We start from the raw sequence: 21,927 nt of genomic DNA on the forward strand, positions 1-21,927 counted from the left end.
TGCCACAATAATTTCTGGTTGCCTGAAACACATTTTTACAACATGTGAAAAATCTTGTATTTTTCAACTGAGCTGTTCATAAGAGCCAAAACTTGAATATTCATCACACAAAGCTGATAAAGAGAAGCAATCACTTAACAAAGACTGATCAAACTGAAGTAATTTCTTTTCTTTCCTACTACAGTTACATGCCTGCACGCTTAGATCTAATGCACTTTCATTTTCACATCCAGTAAAAACTATATATAGTAGAAAAGCAATTGAAAAAATATCTTGAACACAGTTAAAATGCATTTTTTACTAAAATGTCCATGTTTTCATGGAAAAGACAAAGACTTTTTCCAGAGACTGATAGCTTTTATGCAAAATATCTGAAAACACAATCATGTTTCAAACAGTGTTGCAAGGAAATTTCAGTCTTACATGATAAGAGCCTAACTGTACTTGTCTAAAATACATATGCATAAATGAAGAGCACATCCTGTCAGAAAATAATCTGGTTTTGGATAAATCAAAGTTTAAAAAACTCCCAACTACTGCATTTTCAAAATTTAGGGTTATCTATTACATTCTACAGCAAACTCACACTCATATCAGGACAGCCAGTACTATTTACCCCACACAGTTAATGAATGATTGTGGGGAAACAACTTTTTGTTAACTGTTCTAAGCCAAAAATTGTATCACATCACACTAGGGGGGCGATTTCAGATCCAGTTTCCCTAGAACATAGCATGTATCTGGAGGTACCCATGGGAAATGTTAAATGTCAGAATCTGCCCTAAGGATTTTTCTTTTGGGACCCACCCAAAAGGGGACAGAGACTCTTCTTCTGATCTGTTTTGACCAGCTGTTTTCAGGGTTTTCAGACTAAGATAAAAGAAAACTCAAAGGAATAAATGACCTCATGAGATTTCCACTCCTTAGGGTAGAAGCCTACTAAGAGCAGTTTATGATATTTCCCAGCTGTCAAAGTCATAAGGAAAGCCTTACATTAAATAATTTAATATAAACAAGAATCTCCAGACTCCATTGACTTGGCTAACATCAAATTTGCTTGTAAAGATGTTCCAAAAACTAAAAATCTGAGTTCATTTTCCACAGATATATGAGAAGCAATTCCACAAAATATAAGTTTTACAGAAAGCATTTGACTTTTCTTTCCACAATGTATCTGTTTTAATTAGCTGAATGTGATAATGGAACTGCATCAGTTTTCAGGTTTCTGGCTTTTAAACCAAATATTTTAGTTCACAAGGATGGGATATTTCTGTGGCAGGCGGCAGCCTGCTTTCTTTCAACACACACTCCGCATGCATTCATTAAAAAAAATTAAAATAAAATAAAGCACTGTATAAATTCCAATTTGGCATGATTATGTGATGTGTGGCCTTGTGTTCATGGAAACTCTCACCTATTGGCACTTGCAATTTTAGTATCATGTAATTAAATTGATTTTTTTGTCAAGTCAGTTTTAAACTATGTCTTTGAGGTAAAAGGCCAGTGCATTAATCCACTGTGGTATTTATTATTTAAATACTAATCAAGAGGTCAATTAATGTTTTCATTGCTTTTGCAAATGAGTAATGGAGTACTGTTCAGAGCTCTTGGGAGAGTCTACTGTTAAATAGGAATCCAATTTCATTCCTTCTTTTCAAATGGCCCTAAATGTGTGTATTATGCTGCTCTTACCTTTTTTGTAAATGACTGGAGTGTTTCACTTGAGCTCTAATGCCTATACTGCACATCCAAAAGCTTCTCAAATATTTTAGGATTCTAGTTCCACTTTGCAAGTCTGTACCTATTTTCCTGTAAAAGGGTGTGATGAATACACAGCAGATTTAAATGTATGAATGAAAGTGCCTCCCTGTGCCAGACATGAACTAGGAAGCTTCTATTTGATTCATATTATCTACAATATTGAACAGAGGGGAAATTAAGTCAGCAAGGAATGATTAGCTCCTTTGCTAGAATTGATTTATGTGTATGGAAAAAGAGGTTTTGATATATACCTTCCCATGTTTGTTAAACATCTATATAAGCTCTATTTCCCCCACTCATTAGGGATAAGATTAATTAATGCATTTTGTGTTAAAGCCAGAATTTCAGTTCCTTTATCCTACAGGAGTCAAGCTTGCACAGCTACTTCATCACATAATGGGGCTCCACATTGCTATAAAGTGACTTTGGTGAAATGTTCCCCTCATGATTGTCTGTTTCATGATAAACTGTAAAAATCTTTTGTCCCCAAATCGTGCTGGTTATCCCAGCTTGGAGCAGGGATGCCAGATGTCAGCACAGGAGAGGAACAGGTTCAAGATCTTCATCCTACCACAGTCTTCCTCACAGTCTCCATAACATCTCTTACTTTTTGCTCTATTCCCTTTGTTCTCTTGTGCAAAGTAGAAAAATCAGACAATTGTCTACATGTGATTTTAGACATGCAGACTAAATGGACAGATAGACAATAATACCACTTTCTGTGAAAAACTTCTAGAACTTTTTAGGAAGTGATACCTAATTTCTTCCTGCTGCTGCATTTGGGAACAAGGTTGATTGACCAGCTAAAATCTCATTTCACTACTGTTTCTAATGTTATACGAGCAAGGAAAAGCTATAGAAATAGCCTAGACCCTCTTAAATTGTTCAAATGCATTCTTCAAGTTAGGTCTTTTATATGATTTTGATGAATTGAGTAGTTAGACTAGATTTTTTTATCTAAATGAGTAACAATAAGTAACGAGCAAAATTTGGTTCTCTGTAATGTTTTAGTGATTAAAATTATTTTTTAAAATGTCGTAAAATACAGTTTAGAAGCCATCACTACTATTTCTACATTCTACTAGATTCTACAGCAAACTCACACTGGTATTGGGACAACCAGTACTATTTACCAACACAATTAGTGAATGATTGTGGGGAAACTACTTTTTGTTAACTGTTCTAAGACACATAAATCAAACCCAGAAATATATACCTAGAAGTGAGACTTTGGGAAGAATTTTAAGTATTTTAGCCCCTCAGAATATAAACTTTAGTAAAGTTGAGAAAAGAGTGGGATGCAAGAATGACCATTAAAAAAAGAAATTAAAAAAACCTCAATGGACACTGCAGAACAGGAAGCACGGCTGAGCTCTGCACTCAAATACAGAAAATTTCCTGCATGCCCTTTGAGTAAAACAAGCTCTTTTACTTGAGTTGCAGACTGTCTGCCTCTTTTTTGACCTTGCCCATCCAGCCCTCATCCCTGATGTATGAGGTGCGAGGGGAGGTGCTGAAATGCAAATGGGGCTCCAAATGAGGATTGCATCTGCAAGAGGGGTGCTGGGACCTTCAAAGGGGCTCTGAGAGCAAATCCAGCACAGAAATCCAGCATTGCTGCTGCTCATCAGGACAGGCATGCTCTCAAGGCAATCAAGGACGTTGTCTGTCACTTAGCAGAGGTAGTTAATTGGCAGTTCTCCACATCCACTTGAAGAAGGGTGCTCAATAATAGGATTTTCTGTCTTGGTGTAAGGGATGAAGCTTCGTCACTGTGCAACAGATTTTTTTGTTTTTCCATTGGACTTTTATCTGGAACTGAAGCTTTGAAGGCTAGGGTCCTGCTGTCAGGCTTATTTCTTTTATTGGCTCTTGTTCCCTCTCAGACAAAAGCAATACAAAAAAAATTCAAACTGACCTTTTTTTTTAATTACTAATTATTTTTCACAGTTTTTGGACTTCATATTCAAAGATTTGCTCTCTCAGGAAAAGAATATCATGTTCAATTTATATCACAGTAAGACCCAAAAGCTTACTTTCAGCCAAGTGCAATATGATGCTCTTAAAAAGAGAGTTTTACAGTATTTCCAACAGTTCTATTTCTGAGTGTGCTGAATGCTTAGCCAAGATACAATTTGACAAATGAGGTTCAGAATATGACTACAGCTAATTAGAGGGTGTTAACAACTGAGGAGAAGCATGTGGTACCAGTGCTCCGAGGCCAGCAGGGGGAAGGGGTTTCCTCAGTGATGAGAGGTTGCTCACAGCATTGCACGGGTTCCCGGAGCAGGTCTATTGTTGCTGGCACCCATGCTGGAGGGACAAGGATCTCATGGGCTGAGTGCAGGCACGAAGCCATCCCAACAGATGGCTCCTGTTGTGGGCACAGCGTGTGTGCTGTGTGCAATATGTCAGGGCTTACAACAAGTGAAGTGTCTGCTTCACCTTGATTTTCCACACTGCCACTGACTCGGTTCTCGAGTCAGTGCATTTCAAAAACCTGTTCACAGAGAGCTTTGTGGTGTTCCTGGACTTGGCAGAGACCTCAGAGGCAAGAAGGGTAACAATGACAAACCCATCACCACCTTTCTTCCTTCAGCTAGAAGAATCCAGCGGTACAAGCCAAAAAATTTTTGGTAGGCCTGCCAAGGTTTGTAAATACGTCAAGGAGGGGAGGAAACTGTGTGACAGAACCTGTGCTTGAACAAAAATCACATGTGGACAGTTCACTCTCTGGTGCTTTAAAGGGAGAGAGCTTTCTGAGTAAGTGCTGTTGCACTTCTAGACACTGGAGATGTTTTAGCTAAGTGTGCTCACTCTCCACTAAGAAACAACATTACACTGAAAGCATTATTCCTGATGTTTTGTCTATTTACCTGCTTCACAGCAGAAAGTAATATAATGCTCCTGGAAAAAAAAATAGTCCCTAAACCTGAGAATGGATAAATTATTTTCCTTAATATGATGATAGCTTCACCTTTCTTTCAAATTATGCAGTAATTGCCCAGTGCTATTGACCATGAATAATACACAACAGCTCGTGGCATGAGAACAAATGGCTTCCTGAACACCCAGATCAATGAGGTCTGGTTTCCTAAGGATTTGCCTTCTTCTCCTAGCATTCATGTTGCCACAATTTGGTGCTGGCTCTGGTTGTGCTTTCTACACTGTGCATGGTATGATGCACCCTCACCAGTGCTCCCACAGTGTTCCTTGCACATCAAACACTCAGCTCCTTCCTGTGCCTCCATTTTACCATTTTGGAGATGCTGGCTGGCCAAAAGTCAGTCTGTGCTTGAAGGCAGCCTGCACGTACAGATCTGTTCTTTTTTCAAGCAATCCAAACAGAATGGGACCTGCCTTCTGGAGAGCAAACCAGGATCTCCCTCCTCTGTCTAATTCAGTTGACATTCAAATGTGAAAAGCAAGACTGCAATCACAGAAGTTTTGTTCATATAAAAATGCAGACAAGTAAAGACTGCTTTTGGCCTTGAATCTAAAATATCTGTATTATTTGTATGCATTATTCTACCTCTGAAGCAACTCAACATTCACTATTTTCTTTGCTACTTAACCTGCCATCATAAACATTTTATTGAATCAAAAATGTCTGATTATTATGGTTTATATTCTGTACAGAAGCAGCCCCTGATGCTCTTCCTTTGCTTTTCAACAGAGATTTACTAGAAAAGGCTGAAGAGCAGTGCTAGGGAGGTCCTGAGATATACAGTATATCATGATTTCAAGCACTTATTCCATTTTCATTACTTAACTGTGCTTTCCAAACAAACTCTCTGTCATATAACAAAATGTAATGTACCTTCAATAAATATTTTCCTTTCATTTAGATTCTATTTACTCCAATGTGCAACAATTGCAACCATCATTTAAAATGAGGTTTTCCTTCAGAAGGAGGAATATAAGAGGCTCTTTCCTATTCAGTTTGAATTATACAGATCATAAAGTCAAGAAGAAATGGAAATCGAATTAAATTGTGAAACACAACCTTCTTATGAACCCTTGTAATTCATTGCTGGTGGATATCATTCTTATTTAACCAGAACCCAAGAGGGAATATTCCAGACAGAACGTAAAGCTCTTTTCTGTAAACCTTGCTATATGTGATACTGTATAAAACGTATAACATCATTAGATTGCCAGCAGCTTGTTGCAGTCAGCAAGGACAGATGTTTTCTGATGTTTGTTTCACTTGAGAAGCTTATTCTTGGTTTCTATTGATTCTGTCTGATATACAGCAGCTACATTAGGAAATGTTCTATTCTCTGAGTTCTAAACAAAGGTTACTTCAGAAACTTCATGCATTTCTCTTACCATTTTATGTGATTATCTATGAAAATCACATTTAATATTGTTAATATAAATATCCAGGCATTTCTCCATCCACTGTAACACTTTCAATGCTCAAACCTAATAGAAATCCATTCATTCTGACATACAAAGGAACAATATTCATTTCATCATTGATTTCTGTTTATGTTTACTGTTCATCAATGGAAATGTATTTCAGTAATGCAGTCATCTGTGAAATTCTACATGCTTTAGTCCACAGCTTTATTTGATTAGTGCTCTGGACCAATAATTTGCGTTACCTGTCTTGCCATAAAGTAGATGTGTGAAAATTAGCTATTTTAAAATCTTGTTTACCTTGCACAGAGGTTATTTATCTAAGTCTTTCTAATTTACCTTCCTTGTTTTTTATTCCTTTTCCTAACCAATGCCTGTATTTTAAGAGGAGAATCCTTATTTATTCTATGACAAAAATGTTACAGTTTACCAGCTGAAGAGATTGCTGGTCATTCCTTCCTTGGTCATTTCTTCCTCCTACCCTCAAAGGCTGCTAAAGGAGTAGAGAACTGGCAGCTGCAGAGTGAATGACATGTTCACCACTTCAGTCACATAACTAATTATTGTTCTATTTGCACACCTATCTTGGTAAAATTCCTTTGATTTAAATCCAGCTGGATCTATTTCTGCTAGTTTTGCTATAGAATATATGTATATATATATATATATATGTACACACCTTCTTTGAGGAACAGGTGTGGAGCTTGCAGAGGTCAGATCCATGGAATTTCAGGCATGGATCCATCCAAAACCTTGTCCTTAACCCTTCCTTTGAGCAGTACTGAGTAAAGGACTGGTAATCAAAACCAATACCCCCAGAATTTCGGGCCACTTGGAACTGAACCACATCTCCACAAACAATTGTGAATTCATTTGTAACTCTATAGGTTAGAATAACCAGGATAAATGGGACCATGGCATTCAGTAACACACATGAAGCATTTTAGTGTGGAATAATTCAAGACAGCACTTGGCAAAGACCAACAGGCCCAATCTAACTAAGTTTACCCATGCCAAAGGGGGTCTTTAATGAGAGTTGGATGCCACATAATAACTTTTGCCAAAATAATGCTTCATCTGCTGGTGTTTCGTAGAAATCACGATTTCCCAAAGATGTAAAAAAAAAAAATTATATCCTTGTGTTCAGCAGTCTATTTTTTTCAACTGCTTGATAAAATAAGAAACCCCCAGGACTTTTATTGAGAAATCCTTGTATTCTTACTTTATAAGTGGCAGCTAATAATACAAACCCTTCAATACTCCACTCACTTGAACACAATGAAAACCTCTGGGGAGATCATTTAAGAAAATTAATGATATGGAGCCACCACATAAAATTCTGAATATCCTGAATGGTTTTTTTTTTTTAAAGAGATTTTTGATATATATCAGGCATTACAGTAAAATCTCTTTAGTGAATTAGAATTTTCCATCCTATCACACTGAGAGCCATACAAGGTGTAACAAAAAGGCATTATGCTTGATTTGGTAGCCATGAGGAACTTGTATCTATCAATCACAGATGGACTGAATGCAACACACACACCAGGCACCTTTGGGGAACATAAAGCTGTGAAATGTACTTAGAGTGTAGCAGTACAGTTAATTTCTACTATTTCAGTATTATATTCCCAGGCTGTCTTTAGGCAATCATTCTTTAAAGGAAATTTAATTGTTTCAAATCCCTTATGATTCTTGCCTGTACATGAAAGGACACACTGAAAATAAAAACAATTTCAGAATGACACAAAGCTACTGCTTGCTGCTTTTATTCTGTGGCACTACTCTGGGCTTCTTATTTGAATATTATGTATTTAACTATTTTGTTTCTCTGCAGAGGAGGTACTTGTGTTGCCCATAGGTAATTTAAATTAGAAAGAACACACCTAGGAAATAATTCTTATATTATATAAGCATTGAAGGCATTCTGGCCTAATTTTTTTGCATCCTTAGGTTTTGCTATAAGACCTTTCAATGTTAAAACACTGAAAGATCAGCTTCAGTGGAACTGAAGAATATTTATGTAGTAGGTAGTAGAATATTTATTAGTAGTAATTTTTATGTAGTATTTAAAAGAATATTTATGTAGTAGGTCTGTTAATTGCATTTAAAATGAAGATGAACAAAATCTTCATATTTTATTTACAAAATTATATTAATTTAAAAGAGTTAATGTTATTCTTATATATATATATTTATATGTTCATAAATAGTATTTTACCTTTTCACTTAAAAACCTTGGTAATGAAATGCATAAATTGTTACAATCTTAACATCATAGCTAACACACTTATTCTTCTCTCAGATTATTTTCTGAATGCTCTTAATCAAGGAATTCATTGATTTGGAAAGGAAAATAAGGTGTGTTATTGTTTTCATTTAGTAGCTAATATGATAGATTAATAGACTCCATTTTAAAGAAAATGCATCTGCTGTAGAGATTTTTTTTTCCCATTTCTGTCTCAGGAAAGTAGAGTTTATTGTGCTAATGGCAGCATATTTTACATATGCCTAATAATGTAATATCCTTGCATGGATAAAGGAGTATATTTGTAAAAAAAAAAAATAAAACCAAAAAGAAGTAGAGACGATTTACTACTAGATGAATCAGAGTAAGATTTCATTTCCCAAAAGAAGGTTATCTTTTCTAATTCCCCGAAAAACTATTTAAATGAGGTCTCATTAGCCTCAGTGATTGGTGCTCAAGGTGTGCTGCTAGGTTTGCTAACCTTTTGATGAAATCCCTGGGGGTCCCTGACCCAGTTCTTCCGTGCTGACCATCTAAAATATGTTCTGATGCTTGCTGTTGTTAAGGTAGTCCCACCACCAGTATAATTAGTGAGCCTTAAGCTATTTAGTGCTTGAAAAGACAAGAAACCATTCATATGGAAACTCACACCCTTGGTGTCTCTCCAAATGGAATCAACAATCATTGTGTGACCCTGGGAGCTTTTAACATACCTTGTAAAATTAATTTCCTATTTAACTCTCTTGCGTCCAAAAATATTGAGATTTATAAATACAAAATATTATGTTGACACAGCAGAATTAGACGTTCTTAATAATGGTGCAAAGAAAGGACATGAGAATAGTAATTAACAGCATTTTTTTAAATGCAATTGTTATTTAACTCTGTTGGGAACAAAAGATATTCAAATGCTATGCAGGTATTTGAATTTTGGAAGGTTTTATGTCTGTTGGAAAGACATAGTCATCTCTAGCTAAATGCAAAAGAAGTCCCTCTGGGCTTTGTTTTGAGCAAGGTCACTGAACGTTACAGAAAATTCAAGTCAAGTTATGGCTAGTATATCAGTTTGATTTATGAAAACAAACAGTCACTGAAGGGTTTGGGTTTGAAGGCACCTGAAAGATAATCATCACAAAATTCCAATCCCCTGCCATGAGCAGGGACACCTTCCACTAGACCAGGTTGCTCAAAAACCCCATCCAACCTGGTCTTGAACACTCCAGGGATGGGGCATCCACAGCTTCTGTTTGTTATAGCCCAGTGTGTTCTAAAAACACAGAATGTAAAGAAACCTGGAAATCAGACAGCTGCAAACCATATTGTCATGCCATGAGTCTTAATAGTTTCTCTAATTTCACTTCTATGGAATACACAAAAAGTACAGAAAACCTCCAAACTGCTCCAGTCCTCTACAACTTCACCCCCAGAGTCTCATTTTCCTTCTACCCTCGTAGTGGCACTAAGAAGCCAAACTCACTGACTCAGAAGGAAATGCTGGCTAAATAATTTGTAAGGAGCAAGGAAAACACCAGCTAATCACTCAAGCTCTTCTCCAATGCTGCTCCATTTCAGCTGAAGAGGCAAGTGGCCAGCAGGTGTTTGCAGTGCTGCACTCACTGATTTTTGTGCAAGATGAAAATAAATATAAGATTTCATTTATATGGAATACTTCACTTTATTATAAACTACAGGTTCTTTTACAGTTACATGGAATACTTCACTTATAATGAACTACAGGTTATAATCCAAGCTCTTGTCCTGACTTTTTGACTGCTCTAATACGACCCTGAATGTTCTTTATCCTTACTGGAAAAGACAAATAAATAAGCAAATGAAAACCTCTAATTAAGAAATACTCTGTACCTCATAGGACAAGACTTTCCATTATCATGGTAAAAAAGAAGGAAAGTACATTTGAGAACCTGCTAGAGGACTTAGGGCCGTGTGTTGTTCTGGTTGGACTCATTCTCTTAACTCAGTTTTAAGTAATTTTTTTTAGATCATCCCATGGATAGTATTTACTGAATCCACTGCTTGCTGAAATAATTCAACTGTAGTTGGTTGGATGGGCGTTGGATCAGCCTTACCATGAACTGATGTGTTATGGCTAGAGGGAAATTAATAAAAGCAGCAAGAGATTGTAGTGAATTATAATTTCTCACTATGTTCAGTTCAAGCTGTGTCCTGGTGGGTGCACAACACTTCCCAGCAGCACTGCAGAGCATATCACAGGGACACAGTTTTGGGAATGCTAACTCAGCCTTTTCAAACTGCATCCCTTTGATGCACTTGTCTGCCTAAATACAGCCTTCCAGCTTTGATCAGGCTGCCAAAATAACTGTGTCGTGACGCTTTCTCTTTATCTCAGGGCAGCTTCTGGACAGCAGATTTGAAGAGCATCTGCAGCTACAAAAAGATCTTAACCTTAATACAAGGGCATTTCCCAACAAAAGAAAGAAGTAGAAAATTCATAAAGATGCCATATGGGTACTACAAAAGAATTAATTATTCAGAATTGAAAACTAGATCCAGTCTTCAGAGAACTTTTAAAGACCAAGATAAGAAGGAGATCTCAGCAAGTATTTTCTGTCTAGGTATTACATTTACAGTCACGTGGGTTTAAAATAGAAATAAATCATTTATTCTACTCAATTATATAATCTATTCTATTCAATTATAAACCATTCTGTTCTCCTCTGAGACCCTACTCTCTTGATATTTGTAGCTGCCTTGGTTTGGATCAATATTCAACATGTAGGTAGATTACATGATAGTCTGTGTCAAATATCATGAAGAGAAACAGAGAGACAAGCTATCCTGAAACACTTGTGTGTGTTGACTGACATATTGAATTTATATATCAATTAATTAGTTTATAAGCACATGAAGAGGCATATTCTAACACACTGGCATGGCAAAAGCTCATCCCTCTCAAAAATAGGGCTCTATAACTCTTGTGCTTCTGGAGTAAAGAGCAAAGAATTCCTAATCTTGGTGATGTTTTCCATCTTTTTCTGGAAAGAAAATGCCTCTGCATTCCAGACTTTATGGGCAGACAAACAATCTTGCTGTTCCTCACATGAGTTTTTTAGTTTTTCAAGGAACACTTTTGGCCAAGGAAATAGTTATCTTCAGGTAGGTTAAGATCTACAAAGCTTTTTTTGTGTGTAAATTTTTACTATAGGATCACAGACTGCTTGAGCTTGGGAGGGACCTGTAGAATTGATCTTGTCCAGTCCCTCTTCTCAAGCAGGGCCACCAATAGTTGGGTGCCCAGGACCTTGCCCAGGTGGCTTTTGATAATCTCCAAGGATGGAGATTCCACAGCCTCTCTGGGAAGCCTCTGCTCAGTGCTGATTACTGAGGATTTTATTTTTCCCTCCAAATCTTCAGTTCTTGCAAAGTCCTTCAAATACATCTATGGAGTACTTGTATACTGAGTATACAAATATACATTTGTATACTCATTATACAAATGCTGAGTGTGATATCTGTATCTGCTCTCTTTTAAAATTTCCTGTTTTTTACAGAGGCTTTATTTAATTGCTTGCTGCATAATATTTTTTTATCATGTTCTATATATAATTTTATTAATTCTTAATAAGGACAGAAATAGAAGTACTTATATATATGCATTTAAATTTTGCATAAAAATCCAGTCAACTCATGGGTGATGCTGTGTGCTCCAGAACTGAAAATCATTTGAGTGCATATTGCACAACAGTGTTCACAGTATTCCCACAGATTTCTACAGTATATTTCACAGATAAGTTTCCTATTTGATCCCTCTGATAATTGTCTGGATGTTGTAATTAAACAGATGGAATTGTGAAGGAAAAGTAACCTTAAAGCCATTTTCAGCCTCCTGCAATGCACTTACTGTCCATTAAACATGGTCTATAAACTTTCTGCAATACTTGTACACTGCACAGTAGTTTTCCTATGTAAAACAGGCATCTTCTTTCCCACCAGACTTTTATGCTAAATTTGCCTTTTGAGGTTTTGGAAGAAATCCTGGACACCAGCTTTGTAATCACTTGATCAAAAAGTTCCTTTTACCTTCTTTTTCCTTTATCTTGAGCTTCCTGTCAAAGCTAATAATTGCCATTGATGGAAATGCAATACTATCCACTTGTTTTTAATCAAAAAATAAAGTAATCTACATATGAAACGATGAAAGGCCTCATTACACACCAGAGCACAAGTAAATTACCTTGCTGAAATGGAAGAAATTATACTTTGCTATCAAAACTTTAAATCTACTGAAAAGTGATTTGGTCTCCCTTGGGCAGTACTTACTCCTAACAGAACATGACAATTTTTATATTTGGTTTTGCAATACTCCAGAAGCAAGACAGAGAAATTTGTTCTGCAAAAGATTAGACAAAAATAAATACAGAATAATGGTTCTTCAGTGGGTTTTGAGTGGTTAAGTTATGAATGTATGAGTGGGCTGGTTACTCTATTCCTTCTTTTCGTGGTAGTTATTCAGAAACAAACCATGAAATGAAGGAAATAAAATTAAAGAAAAGGGAAGAAGGATGAAGCAACTGGTTCTTATTACCTCACAAGGACCATCTGATGGGAAGAGAAGGAAGAGTCTAAGCAGAGGCAGAGAATCTAATAAAAAGGCTACTGGTTTGGAAGAAATTATTTCAAAGTACTCCCACTTGAAAAACAACAGAGTTCTGCTTATATTTAGGAGTGAAAAATAATTTGGTATTTTCTGCAATAAAGACACAGCAGTGAGTTTTAGTAGTAGCTTTTTCACTGCCTTTTAGGAAGTATTAGACAAAAGCCCTATAAATAATATATTCTCCAGTAAATTGTACCTCAGAAAAACATCTCCCTCCTTATACAAGGGTCACTGAAAATCAATACAGTTCCTTCTAGAAAGCTCCCTACAATGTTTTAACACTGGTAGGTGATGGTTCAACTTGTTAAGGTTTATGGATAAGCAACACACAAGAATCATGTACACACAAAAGAAATGGCTGGCAGCACTTCCAGAGGGATCTGACAAAAATAACTGTGGATTTGATAGATTTTGATCTATTAACTGTGGGACAAGAGCTGCAGTTAGAAACAGTGCAAGCAGGGGAGATCAGTTTTGATGGGAAATCCTGAATTGATAGCCTATTTGTGTTTTTAGACTTCCATGTAATGGGTTCAACACCATCACATACACACACAAAACACTGAAAAGAAATTGCTGGCAGCATTTCCAGAGAGAGTTGACAAAAATAACTGTGGATTTGCTGATAGATGTTGATGTATGAACTGGGAGAAGAGCTGCAGTTAAAAACAGTGCAATCAGGGATCAGTTTTGATGGGAAATCCTAAATCGACAGCCTATTTATGTTTTTAGACTCCCATGTGTTGGGTTCAACACCATCTCGCCCAGAATTCTTGCATCCAAGTAGGGATGTTATAGTCTGGATGGGTGAACTACCAAACAAGCAAAAACTTGAGGATACACCACCTCAAAAGTTAATGATTGATGGGCTGCAGCCTACCCAGAGAGCTGTGACAAAAGGGACCTCAGTGTCTGTATTGGGACCTGGCCTGCCCAAGGTCCTTATCAGCCACCTGCCGGAGGGCAGGGAAGGCACTTTCCTCCTGTTGACAGGCAAAACCAGGCTGGGGAGCCAGTCCACATGTCCAACAGCAGGGCTGCCAGCTGCAGGGAGCCAGGCTGGAGGAATGGCCCAACAGTGACGGTGTTCACAGGGGTCCGAGGATGAGGGGAGAGATGAGGATCTGACTCCATGTTTCAGAAGGCTTGATTTATTATTTTATGATATATATTACATTCAAACTATACTAAAAGAATAGAAGAAAGGATTTCATCAGAAGGCTAGCTAAGAATAGCAAAAGAAAGAATGATAACAAAGGCTTGTGTCAAGACAGAGAGTCTGAGCCAGCTGACTGTGATTGCCCATTAATTAGAAACAACCACATGAGACCAATCACAGATGCACCTGTTGCATTCCACAGCAGCAGGTAATCACGGTTTAGATTTTGTTCCTGAGGCCTCTCAGCTTCTCAGGAGGAAAAATCCTAAGGAAAGGATTTTTCATAAAAGATGTCTGTGACACAACAGGAACATAATGACATTTAACAAGGACAGGTGCAAATCCTGCTGTAGAAAGGAAGACAGGATGAACCCCTTGCACCCAAACAGGCTGGGAAGCAGCTCTGCTGGGTGCCACTGAGGCTCTGGGCCAGCAGCAAGTTCAGCCTTTGCTGGCCTCCCAGTAAACCATTGACAAACTGGGCTGAGCTCAGCAGAGGGCCAAGCAGGATGCTCAGGGCTGGAGCGCTTGCCTGGAGGGCTGAGGAGCAGGGCTTGCTCAGCCTGGGGAAAAGGCAATCACAGGGGACTGAAAAGGCACTCACAGGGGGACTGGAAAGGCAGTCACAGGGGACTGGAAAGGCACTCACAGGGGACTGAAGAGCCAGAGTCCAGCCTCCCTGCCTGCTGACAGGAGTCACTGGGCACAGGGAGACCTGCTCCTCACAGAGGGCTGTGGCAGAGAGAGGGACAACAGGCATAAGTCAAAGCAAGAGAGGCTCAGACTGGACAGGAGAAGTTTTCTTCCCTATGAGGACAGGCAGCCAGTGGAGCAGGCTGCCCAAAGAGGCTGTGCCAGCTCTGAACTTGGAAGTTTTCAAGACCTAACTGGGTGAAGCCCTGACCAGAATGGTCTGACCTCATACTTGACCCTGCTTGCTTAGCAAGTTAGACTTAAGACCTCCAATCATTGCTCCAACCTGAATTAGCCTGCACATCCATGCTCCTATATAGCAAATATGATGATAAATAACCAACAAGGGTAATATCCAAACTATAGAAAATACATTTCAGGGCTTTTCTTTTCCTGTGCTACTCATGAAAGTGCATTATTGTAGACACAATAAATTAATGTTCTCATTTATGCACTGCTATGCATGTAATGTAATCATCTGCATTACTAACTTCCTGCTTCTTTAAATAAAACAATTTGCCTGGCTAAAATCAAAGACTAACTTGTCTAACACCCTGATGAAGATGATGGGGAATGATGTCCTCTTACCTTGCTCATCCTGTGATAATTCATACTCTTTTGACCTAGTGGCAGAAATTTGCACTTCAGAACATCTTCACAAATTGCTTTGCATACTTAATTCACTGAACTGACAGCAGTGTCTGAGGGTAATTTGCTCTGTCTTTGCTCTTGCTAGGAGGCCCTCAGCAGAAAGCCTCTCATCAACTCCAGGGGTTCTTGTCTGTGACAGCCCAAATGGAAAAGAGAAACTATAATATGCTGTGAATGCATTTTATTTTGATTTTACTTGTCTCATAATTAATTAGGAACATGTGAACTCAAGATTAAAATGCTCATCCTGGGGAATCAAATCGAGCATGCACAGCCTCTCATAGCCTGTCACAAATCTAAATATATGGAAAGGAGATTTAAACCCCTGGCTGAGAAGTGCTCTAGAATCTGCTCCTGTATCACATCCTAAATTTCTATCCTAAATTAATTAAAGCCCATTTTTTTAACTGCTTCCTCTTTTTTCAAGGGCTAACATGAATAAAAGTTTAGAATCTCCTATTATAAAAGCCCAGATTTTGAATACTGTTTGAAGATAGGCTATTTATCAATTTCTCCAAGTTAAAAAAAGCAATGTGCTTTTTTTCTATTTGTTCTCCAAATCACAAGGCTGCAACAAATGCAGTCACATCTCCCTTTCATTAAGGCCTCCATCAAAATAAACTTTCTGTTCCCTAACTATTTTAGTAGCTCTTTCCTGCACCTTCTCAAACTCAAATTCATCCTCTTGAGATATGGATGTTTATAAAAATTCCTAGCACCTCAACTATAAAGATGCATTTACTGCTGCTACAGTCAGTATTAGACAAATCCATCACACAATATTCTGGCTGTCACTGATTGAGAAACACGGGACATTGCCATGCTTTCTGTTTTAATAACAACTCTGCCTTGAAGTGTAACATGATATTTGGAGGAGGAGATTTCCTATTAACTTTTTCAAAAAAATTGGCAGTGCAAGATTTATGTAAGTGGGAGTACTTGTGCTCCAATATTGCTAATATGAGTTTTGATTAAGTTATTATTGCTTTAATATCAGCTTTGCCTGCTGTCATAGACAGGCAATCCTGTTGAATTTTTTTTATATTTACATCTATATTTTAATACATATTAAAAGCAAATCCTCACTATCTGTGTCAGAAGACTGCCTGCAAAGAGAAGGATAAAACTGAAAGGACTTTTCTGGCAGTTTAGATTGACATGGGGAACAGAAAGCTTTGCTGATAGACAAGAGCAGGGGACCTTTTTTTTCCTTTTTTTTTTTTAATAGGCATAACAGCACCCATCTGTTCCTGGATTTAAAGTGCAGATGTAGTCTAAGAAGTAACTTTGTAAAATTGGAAAATTGGTATCGTGGGGCTTTGTGTTCATTCTCTCAGTTACTCAAGAGCACACTTGCTCAGTTAGCAAGTTTTAAAAGGAAAAAGACTGGGAAAAGAAAGGATTTGTACATATCCTGAGATGTAAATGCCCAGCTGAAATCTACTCTGTGGTACCACTAGCAATAAAGATTCTGTAACTACAAAAAAAAAATAATCTTGCAGCTATCTGATCTAGTGGTTCATTCAACCCTGTCAGATGTTTGTGGGTTCTGCAGTGCAAACAAGTGTTTGTTTTTCTCTACAGGTGGTTGCCCTGATGAAAGCAGTGCAATATGAGACTTGCCAATAGCTCACTTGGAATTCTTGCATGGAAATGAGATTTTTGCTCTGTTCAGACATCACTAGCTACCTGCTTCCCATCTGAAATTACAGCCTCCTCCAAATCAAAAATATCCACACTGCAGCCTACACCCTCATCCCTCACTTTTTGCAGACCATTAGCCAAACTGCTTTTGCTGGGTGGTTTTTTTCACCAATATTGGTCTTTCTTTCCAATTAACACAAAAGATGTTAATTTAGAAGGAATATCAAATAGTAAATATTTATTTCCAAAATTTTTATTTCTCATCCTGTTGCATATCACAGCTTTTTCTCTTCTCCCCTATTTCTCTCAGCCACAAAATCTGTATTTACTACATTTACTACATCTACTAATCTTTAAAAAAAGTGAAACATACTCCCATTTCTCACAAGGTATTAGTGTAGATTCCCACCTTTGATGTCTAAGAAATATTTTTAACATGTTTTCTGAACTACCACTTTTCAAAACAAGCACCCTGTAATACCTATGCAAAATAACTGGACTAGAGGAAGAAATGTCTCAGACATGGCCATGAAATGAAGATAGATTTCCCTTTAAAATGCTTTCCAAGGCCAACCTGTCCTATTTCACATGGGACAAGCAGTGATCCATTAAGAACAATTCTCCTGATGACATAACAATGTAGTATTAAAGAAGAAAGGCAATGTGAGAAAAGAGGAGTCTTTTGTTATACAAAATAATACCACCACAATATTTTCAGGATTAAAATCAAGGGGGAAAAACCTGAAGACAAATTTCAGGTCTCAGCTGGGAACCACAGGATTTCTCTGCATATTGGAAGAGTTATCTGAGAAAACCAAGAATAAAAAAGTATATGGAAATATCCCTTCAAAAAGTTATGACTCTACTTAATGAGGAGTGGTGATCCTTGCCTGCAAATGTTTGGCTGTGTAGTGTTAATTTAACAAGCCATCCTCCTGGTGTCTGCAACACAAGTGATACTCTGTGATCTGGTAAATGATCCCCAATATTTATGTCACAGTTGATTTAACAGGAAATGTGCTACTTCCTGGGATATCCTGCATGCACACACTTCAATAGCACAGCACAATGCCATCTCAGAGATTGCTCTGCAGCCACTGATTATGTGGAAAATAACTGAGCTTCATACTTGACACCTACTGCCTTTGCACTGCTTTGGGGGAGGAAAAAAGAAGCCTGCGAGCCAAGAGGAAACATTTTCTTTACTATTCAGGCTGGCACGCCACATGTGGTATCTGATGTGGAAATATTAATTACTTCAGCCTTTTCTTGAAAATCTGTTCCAACAGTAAATATTAAACAGAGACATCTGTTTAGTAGCTTTAGTCAAGATGGTTTTATCCTATGGTCTTCAGGTTCCCCTATTCCCTGATGCAGAGTTGTGGCTCTCAGAGCTTCTCCAGTACTATGGGACATCACTCAACACATCATCTGCTCCATTTAGTGACTAAATACAAGCCCTTCTCTTGGAAACCCTGATGTTTTTAAAGGCATTTCCTTCTATGACCGTTTTTTTCTAAATTCTCCATCCCCTGGGTTCCTCCAGTATCTTATTCAGGTGATTTTCCATATTCTTCCTCTGATATACAGTGGTAACTCTGCTAGATCTTTTTCCTTGCTTCCTTTCCTCTTCTGTTTGTCCCCATTATTTACTCCAGGAATTATTAAAATTAAAAAAAAAAAAAAAAAAAGATCAATGATGGGTAGCTTTAGGATTTCTTTCCCCTCTAAAACAACTGCCTAAACAATAGCTTGGTTTGATATCTCCACAGCCTAAATCTGAAAAAGAACTGAATTCCTACTTGCATCTTCCATTCCCCTGTCTTCCTTTAGTGATCAAATTAAATTTCATTCTATTCTCTCACTCCTATCCCCTGGTTCTCCTTAGACCCAAGCTGATGGGGATGTGAAATTTCGTGCAATCATTTTTCTTAAAGTCTGTAGAAAGAGAAACAAATGTGCTCATGCAGCATTTCAGAAACCTACTTTGGGTGTCTTCCTTAGGACAAATTAAATACAACACAAATCATCTAACTCATATTCTTTTATCCCATTGAATCTCACTGTGATTTGGCCTGTTCTTTATGCATATTATTTGAATAGCTATTTAGATTTGTGCTGTTACACATCTTAACAATGCAATTATTTTCCTATCTGACCTTGTCACTGTAGAACTGATCTTGTGTGAAGATGCAGACAAGGCAATCTTCCAGCCTCATTTCTTTACTGTGACAGAGTTACAGTTAAAAGTTCTTAACTTTTTAAACCCCAAATTCTTTGCTGAATCAATTCAACTACATCTAGCATCTATGCTGCCTGTGGGGTCACATCAGCTTTCAGGATTTTTTTAAATTCTTTGGTATTTCTTTGGTATTAAATATGCATTAAACCCCCCCTTCTAATGAACTCCTTCAGTCTAATACCATTGTCATGCATATGGAACAATCCTCAGTGTCTGAACTTCTCTTGATTGTGTGGTTTATTCAGCCCCTACCTATGCACAATAGAAATGCTTTCTGAAAATAATTATCTTTAATATAGATGCATATAAAGCTTCTCCAGTTGTCCACAGGTAATAACTATTAATAATTGTTTTGTTTATAAAACCCTGATGATCTATAAAAAGTGTAATGTCTAGAGAATGTTGCTTTACCATTATGATTTAAAAAAATACCTAGATTTCAGTCCTATAACATACTGGGAACCATGAGAGATCAAATAGAAGTTCATAATTTCCTTGTTGTAATAATCTTGAAACGTATTAACAACTTCAAATTTATCTGAAATATTTTGGGTTGTTATACTTAGGAAGGAGTCAGAATTTTCAGTACAAAGAAGCTTTTGGAATGTTTTTTGTTTTGAAGAACAGAATTCTAAAGGTAAGAGAGAACAAAAATTGTCTAAGAATACTTCTGTAAAATCCATGAATTCCATATTAGGCCCGTATGAATGAGCCCACAATTAGAAGGGGAAAAAAAAAAGGCAACTTTACCTATAAGGTTGCATTCCAATGAGTATTATTTTTTAAACTCTTACTGATTACCAGAGAAACCTGTTGGACTAATTTTAATAAATACCTCAGGGCTTTTCCATATAAACCAAGGTGTGCACACAGTGCTACTGATTACTATTACACAGAGGAGAAAAAATACTGGATCATTAAATCATTAAATGTATAAAACTTGGTCTTTCCTTTGCTTGGTCCTCATTCAAATAGAGGCACAAAATATCCAATTAAACAAGACCAGTCATTTTCTAGGTGCTAATTTTTGTTCAGCTTGTGTTTGCCTCTAACTCGATCCTGACTTTTGTGCCCACTTGGAAAACACCTATTAAAATATGGCCTGCAGTTGAGAAGTGGAGCCTCTGGGGAGTTACTGGAGTTGGATTGACTTTGTCAGTGCTCTCAAGTGACCCCATTATTCCCTCAGAGGCAGGTTAAACAGCTGCAATGCCCTGCAGAGCCTTTCCTGGGATGCTGGGATGCAGTGCCCAGCTGCTCGTGCACACCTCGGAACAGGGCAAGGATCCTTGGGGGTGCCACATGCAGAGGGGTCTGTGCTCTCTTTGGGACATTGTCCCAAACCCCCAGGCTCAGAGTGGAGGAACTGTCTTGAACACTGCCTGATTTGCCTTTAATGCTGGAGCAGGAGTGCCTGCAGCCCTTGCACCCTCTGCCTGCCATCATCTCCCAGTGCACTTGTCATGGGAGCGCCTGCTTAAAGCCTCCAGACCCTATCAGATGGAAAAAATCATGGAATCTCCTTCTAAATCCTCACCCCTGTTGCTCTGGTGCCTAAGGGGGCTTTTGGGGTGCATATGAGGCAGGTGTGGGGCTGGCAGGTGCAGGAATCTGCCTGCAGAGCACCAGCCCCAGACCTGGGATGTGTGGGGAGGATGGAGGGGAGCTGACTGCTGATCTCCAGGTAAAACTAAACCAGTTTATTATTAAAAGAGTCTGACTCTCTGTTCCAAGTAAATTAGTGGCTGTTTAAACATAGGAACCAGGGATCATGATTCCCATCCCTGTTTTCAAAATCAAAAGTCTAACTTACAGTAAGGAAAAAAATTCATTTTTAAAGCTGCATTTTGTCAATATGATGATCCCATATGCATCAGAAATGAACACGTGACAAACTTGGAGCATGCAAGGGGAAGAATTTAGAACAAAATTAATAGGAATATTCAGAATGTAGAAAAGTCTAAATAATCCATGTGCAGCAGGATTCATGTGATGTTTTCCTAAAAAGGCATCTATCACGACTGAGGCAAAATTTGTATTGCTTTACTTTTTTTTTTTTTTTACCTTTTTAGAAAAAAAATATTTCAAACTGAAATAAAATTATGTGTCAAGGTTTTAAACCACATGCAGAGATGATTGTGAGGGGCAGGTGATGAAAGCTGCAATCACTGTAAGTGGCATGTAACAGGGCCTGAGATTTTATGAATAGACAAGAAATTGCTCTCTCTCTTATATACCTGCCTATCCTCCACTTGTACCCTGCAAGACTGTCTCAGTTAGGAATATCTGAGTCACACTGGACCACCAGTACCTCATGAAAACTCGTGGCTGCAGCTGACATGGGCTGTGGTCAGTGACTCCTGGAGCTGGGAAACATTTCAAGCTGCAGAGGAGTTACAGGATTGGGTTCCTCAGAGATCACTGCTGTATGGTGCTACTTATTCTGTGGCTTTTCTTATTTGGCCTAGAGACACATTTCTGTAGTTTATGCAAAGCAGAAGTCAATGAAACACACTCTTCTCCAATCA

The 21,927-nt window shown here is 37.9% G+C and overlaps 1 protein-coding gene across 6 annotated transcripts in view; it reads right to left on the reverse strand.

Annotated features, from left to right (window-relative positions):
- Nucleotides 1–21,927, reverse strand: part of ROBO1 (roundabout guidance receptor 1) — a 682,144-nt gene that overhangs the window by 333,023 nt on the left and 327,194 nt on the right. The window lies entirely within an intron of this gene.

The sequence above is a fragment of the Zonotrichia leucophrys genome, chromosome 1, assembly GCF_028769735.1.
Source record: "Zonotrichia leucophrys gambelii isolate GWCS_2022_RI chromosome 1, RI_Zleu_2.0, whole genome shotgun sequence".
Lineage (NCBI taxonomy): Eukaryota > Metazoa > Chordata > Aves > Passeriformes > Passerellidae > Zonotrichia > Zonotrichia leucophrys.